This window comes from Balaenoptera physalus (genome assembly GCF_965194825.1).
Source record: "Balaenoptera physalus genome assembly, chromosome: X".
In the NCBI taxonomy this organism is placed as follows: domain Eukaryota; kingdom Metazoa; phylum Chordata; class Mammalia; order Artiodactyla; family Balaenopteridae; genus Balaenoptera; species Balaenoptera physalus.
In genome coordinates, this window is record NC_138903.1 from 3,057,500 (window position 1) to 3,064,117 (window position 6,618).

The window sequence follows — 6,618 nt, forward strand, 5'->3', positions numbered from 1 at the left end:
GTGCAGATTGTCTAAATACGGCAGCTGGATGAACTTTCAACTTCTCATCGCTCTGTGCCTTGTAGCTTTTCCCTTTTTGTGGGACTATACGGAAGGGAGCGGTTTGGATACGACGTCTAGGAGATGGGCTTCTCTCTTCAGTTCATCTACATAAAGTGTGTAGAATGCGTTCAACTTTGCTCTGGTCCCCAGGGGAAACTGACTGGAATTTTCCTCAGTTCTCCTGCATTGGAAATGATCGATTTTGTTGGAGACCGTAAGACCACAAAACAATCAAAATTACATCTAGGGCTGATGGTTTAGGGCTTCCTCTAAGTGCCCACAGGTTTCTCATCATTCTCTGCTTCAGCTCACTCATGTGAGAGGCTGTCTGGGGTTGGGGGGTGGTGAAGTTTTACTTGGAAATCAACAGTTTTTTGTTTGTTTGTTTTTATTTTTTTTTAATTGGAGTAGAGTTGATCTATAATGTTGTGTTAGTTTCAGGTGTACAGCAAAGTGAATCAGTTATACATACACATATATCCACTCTTTTTTAGATTCTTTTCCCATATAGGTCATTACAGAGTACTGAGTAGAGTTCCCTGTGCTGCACAGTAGGTCCTTATTAGTTATCTATTTTATATATACTAGTGTATATGTGTTCATCTGTAACTCTATTTCTATTTTGTAGATAAGCTGGAAATCAACAGTTTTAATTGTTTATTCATATTCCTCTCCGCAATTAAGTGGAAATGGATTCCATGCAACGTGTCCACAGGTAAGAGATGGGGGATTTTAGCCAGTTTCTATATGTCAAAAAAAGGATATCTGTTATATTTTATTTAATTATATTAATTATAATTTAATACACACTTAAATTATATTAAGTGTTATTTGTGCATCTCTTTGTAATATATGTTACATGTGAAGCCATACCAACAACTTAAAGCTGATTCTTGCTCTCTCACTATATATTATTGTAATTAGAGCCAGAATATTTTCCACATTATCATACTTCCCGATTTGAGTTCAATTAAAATGTCCTAGTAAGAAAAAACTAATTTTCTTAGAAATAATCTCCAATCAATTATTATTAAATGACAGGTTGTGCCTGCTTTATTTAATGAGAGAAACAGAATTTAAACAAATGAGCTCTGGGTACACTTGCTTCTTTCAAAAATCGAGTCTGCTAATCACATTTATTATGTAACTGAAGGTATTGAAGAGAGTATGCAATTATCAAATTTAACTTGAGAAACTCACCACTCTGATACTAACACTTAGAAGATGAATTTTAAGAAAAAAATAACTTAGTCTTATGCTATATACTTTTGAATGCCTCTTCCCATTTCCGTGTGAGATATGATTTTTTTTTAAGTTTCTTATTTTTAACCTCATAATTGATGGTGATTAACAGAGCGCTGTGTTTCTTATCAAGCTAAAATATATTTAAGGATTATCGGTTTTACGTAAAAATCTTTCCAAATGCATGAACTAACTTCAGTCTATTACCCCTCCTCTCTCTCTCTCTCTTTCTGTCTCTCTCACTCTGCTATACCTAATTCTAAAAGCAAGACTGAGAACCTGGATTTTATTTAAAATTTTAATACGCATTTAACACAGCATTTTTTTTTTTTTGCTGTTCCCATCAGATTTAATGTAGCACTCATAATTCCACTGCAAAATTAGAGACCAGGAATTCTAATAATCCAAAATATGCATTTTCTACAATTTACAGTCATCTTCTCAAATTCTACATAGAGGGTTCTTTCTTCAGTCCCTATTTTATGTCCTCAGAACAGCCATTGCAGGCCAAATCTGCACACAATTTACTATCGAATTAAAGTATGGTTTGGGGGCTTCCCTGGTGGCGCAGTGGTTAAGAATCCCCCTGCCAGTGCAGGGGACATGGGTTCGAGCCCTGGTCCGGGAAGATCCCACATGCTGCGGAGCCACTAAGCCCGTGCGCCACAACTACTGAGTCTGCGCTCTAGAGCCCGCGAGCCACAACTACTGAAGCCCACGCGCCTAGAGCCCGTGCTCCGCAACGAGAGAAGCCATCGCAATGAGAAGCCTGTGCGCCGTAACCAAGAGTAGCCCCCGCTCGCCACAACTAGAGAAAGCCCGTGCGCAGCAAAGAAGACCAAACGCAGACAAAAATAAATAAATAAAATAAATTTTAATAAATAAATAAATAAATAAAGTATGGTTTGTTCTTCAAGGCAATTAGTGAGACTTTGCACAACAGAATCAGAAGTGCAGTAAACAAGAGCATAGGTATCGTTATCAGAAGTTATATGCTTCTTCCCTATTTTAGATGTTATGACACAAATAATCAGGTTCAATCCCCCTTATGGCAGGCAGAATAATGGCTCTCCGAAGATACCCACATTTATGGGACCTGTGACTATGTCACCTTACATGGAAAAGGGGACTTTCCAGAGGTAGTTAAGGGTGTAACTCTTGAGGCACAGAGAATATGCTGAGTACCCCAGGTGGATTCCACTGAGTCCTTAACAGCAGACACTATTTTCCAGCTGTAGTCAGAGGGAGCTATAACTACGGAAGAAGCATCAGAGAGATGTAACATAGCTGGCTTTGAAGATGCAGGAAGGGGCCATGAGCCAAGGAAAGTGGGCACCTCTAGAAGCTGGAAGAGGCAGGGAAATGGATTCTCCTACAGAGTTCCCTGAAGGAATCAGCCCTGCAGCCCTTTTAATGTTAGATGGCCATGCTGGTTTTCTACAGAACTGTGAGGGGAAAAATTAAACATTTGTGTTGTTTTAAGCCATCAAGTTTGGGGAAATTTGTTACTGTTGATGGAACAGTCTTCTGACGTGATCTCGGTCCATTGTTCCATTCTTGAAATAATTCAATCATTCTAGACTACCCTATGTCCCACCAAGCCCCAGGGATGCCATCTCCTCCCTGGTATCCCACATGCCCCACCAAGCTTCAGGGAGGCCGTCTTCTTCCTGGTACCCAACATGTCCCACCAAGCCCTCCCTAGTGATGCCGTCTTCTCCCTGGTGCCCAACATGTCCCACCAAGCCCTCGGGATGCTGTCTTTTCCCAGGCACCCAACATGTCCCACCAGGCCCTAGGGGTGCCATCTTCTCCCTGGTACCTCACATGTCCCACCAAGCTTTAGGGATGCCATCTCCTCCCTGGTACCCAACATGTCCCACCAAGCCCTAGTGATGCTGTCTTCTCCCTCGTGCCCAACATGTCCCACCACGCCTTAGGGATGCTGTCTTCTTACTGGTACCCAACATGTCCCACCAAGCCCTAGGGATGCTCTCTTCTCCCTGGTACCCACATACCTGGGCCCCTCTGGGCAGAGATCATGCTGACTTGCTCTGAAGGACCCCTTCAGTGATTCTTTACCCCCACTGATTCTTGTGCCCACCTATGCCGCCTTCACACATTATTTTCTTGTACTCAACTCAGATGTGGCTTCTCCTAATTATTTAAGTGTTTCTCGACCTTTCTCATCACACATGAAACCAGCTGTTTGTGATATTGTGCTATAAAAAATATACGTATTGGGTCTATGTCGCTGGTTCCTGGCACTGAACTCCTAAAGCCTTTGTAATTTCCTGAGCGATAGGGGAGACAGGAGTAATTAAGCATCTTTTATGATTCATATGAAGTTCCTTTCAATCTCACCTGAGTTTATGCTAATGGGGTGACCCGTCATGGGCCCCTAGATAGCTTCAGGATGGGGGAGGGTCACCAGAGTAGCCGACTATGTGACTACAGGATTGGAACACTCAGCCCCACTCCCTGACGTCTGGGAAGAGAAGAGGGCCTGGAGACTGAGTTAATCACCGATGGCCAATAACTTAATGAATCACACCTACGGAATGGAAGCCCCATCTATGCCCTACAGGAAGGGGTTCATAGAGCTTGCACGATTGTGAACACATCCACACGGGATGCCCCAAACTCCACAGGGAGAGAAGCTCTTGCGCTCGGGACGTGCCCAGACCCCGCCCATCTCAGGGTTCATTTGCATGCTTCCGAATATCATTTGTAATAAACCGGTAGTAAGTGGTTCCCTGAGTTCTCTCTGATCAGTTGTAGCGAGTTATTGAACATGAGGAAGGGGTCATGGGAGACCCCGATTTGTAGCCAAATTGGACAGAAGTGTGGGTAATCTGGGGACCCACTGCCTGTGATTAGTGCCTGTCATGGCGGCAGGCTTGTGGGACTGAGCCCTTCACCAGTGAGGTCTGCACCAGCTCCAGGGAGAGAGTGTCAGAACTGACTTAACTTGTAAGACAGTTGGTATCTACAGAGAACCGGGGACTTGCTTGGTGTAGAAAACCCACCTGCTGTCCCATTGTCTGTGGCATCTATAAATGATGCATGCATCCTACACACCAAGAGGCTTTACTCACAGATTTTGTTTACACATTTCTCTCCATCATGATTCCTCACATTAAATATAAAGGCTAATCAATAAAGCAAATAATTTCTTGTGAAAGGCACTGTGAAAGAGGAAATATATCAGCAAATCCTTTGTTAAGCAATGTCTCTGGGCCTGATGGGCAATGCCAGAAGGGAGAAATGCAAATGGTAAGCATAATAAACACAGTCTCTTGCCCTCATGAAGCTCATGGCCCAAGAGTGTGGAAAACTCTGGTCAAAAAATAAATAGGTGTAAAATTACAATGATGATAAATGATCTGAAGGAACAGTAAGTTGTTTCAAGTGAGAATAATGGGGTAGAAGGATCAATCCTGCATAGATGGTCAGTAGAGGTTCTACTGAATAAATATCATCTGCAGACGCTCATGAGAGGTTCATGCTTCATCTGGGGTCTGAAGGATGAAAGAGTTAGTTTGGTGAAGAGACATGAAGGAAACCTCTCGGGTTAGGCTGACATCCTCCATGCCCCTTAGCGGTGACACCAGGTGCTTTCCAAGAACTAAAGAATGGCCAGTGAAGACCCAAGAGAAAAGAAACTCCGGCAAAAGTAGTGGTGCTAGGATCCTGCATTATGGAAAATACCATCTGATGGGCAGGAACAGGATGGAACTTCAGAATAGATGGGGAAGAGGAGGGTCAAGAGACCAGAGCCACATCCGGAGACAGTTGTGTCTCTGAAGACAAGAGAAGAGGGTGTTTCTAGTCACTGGGACTGGACAACCGTGAGGAATGTTGACCAAGAGGCCAAGAAGGATTGGAAATTTTCTGCTGGATTTCCTAACGCAGAGGTCAAGGAGACTTGTGCAAAATCTACTGAAGTAGAATGAATGAACAGGAGAAAGTGGAATAAAGCACATGAAGGAAATAGGTGTTTAAGAGCAGGCTGTGTACCCTTATTTACACAATGCCAGAAAGACAGTAAGCATGCAAAATTATTCATTAGCTGAACATATAAGCTGCGAGCTGGTTTCTCTTCTTAATGGCTGGTACTTAAGGTATCAGAGGGCAGGGTCCACACCTCCACGTAAGTCTCTCCTTCTCCATGAGAACAATAGGAACAGCCACACACAGGATGCTCCAGCCTTCCTAAGAGTCAGCCAGAGATGGTCTCTCCACCTGGAATTCACTTATCTCTAGCTTTTCCTCCAGATTCTAATGCTCATGCCTTATGACATACGCATAAGAGAGAGAGAAATCCATCCTCTCAAGCAAAGCAAAAATGCCTGGACACTTTTAGATGCGCCCTAAGAATTTCAGGTGAGGTTTCAAGATGGCGGGGAAGATATACTTTCTCTTGGCGACTCTATGATGCTTTAAGCCTTGTCCTAACTTTGACCATGACCAAGAAAAGTTAAAAACATGCCAGAAAGAATCTCACACTTCAAAGCGATGGCTCTGAGAGCCTATTTTTTTAATACATGGCATATGAACTCACCATCTAACAGGTACACCCCAGAGTAACGATTTGCGATGGTGAAGAAACTGACCATTAGAAAAATGATTAAATACAAGGTTCGTCCAAATGACACATATGTCCACATGCATCTCAAATCAACTCCTAATTGCAAAGAACATGTGGGCTTTCTGTTTTTTCCCCCCCAAACCCTCCCTTCATTCAGTAATCTAAGACTAGCAAGTCATATCTTAATCCAACTATTTTTTTTAATCACATGAGCTATGTAAAACATATAGAAGCAGAGAGATAATAGGAAAATATTTAAAAATGGAAAAGTATGACTTTAATGGAAATAATCCTTAGAGTGGGCCGAGATTAAATGATTCTGAAGCTAATTCACATTTTTGTCTGAAAATTAAAACATTAAAGCTCTATACAGTTAAATACTGTCAGAAGGAAACTGTTTTTCTAAGGCCAATTATATTCCTCGAGCAATAGAAATGGTTGAATCTTTCAAGATTATGGCAGAAACTACATGATAAAGATGAGATTAAAGAAGAAAGTCAAATCCCCATAACTGTACCATTCCAAAGAGATGAGCTTCTGAAATAATAAGAAATTAATACCAACACAAAGTGTATTCTAGGTTACATTTCATAAATACATAAATGTATGTGGTATATTAATTTAAAATATACAGCCTTCATTTCTGGGCCCATTAAGCATATCTTTTGGCACATATATGTTTATACATGTGTATGTATATGTACATACAAATGGAAATATCTATATTCAAATACAGGTATATG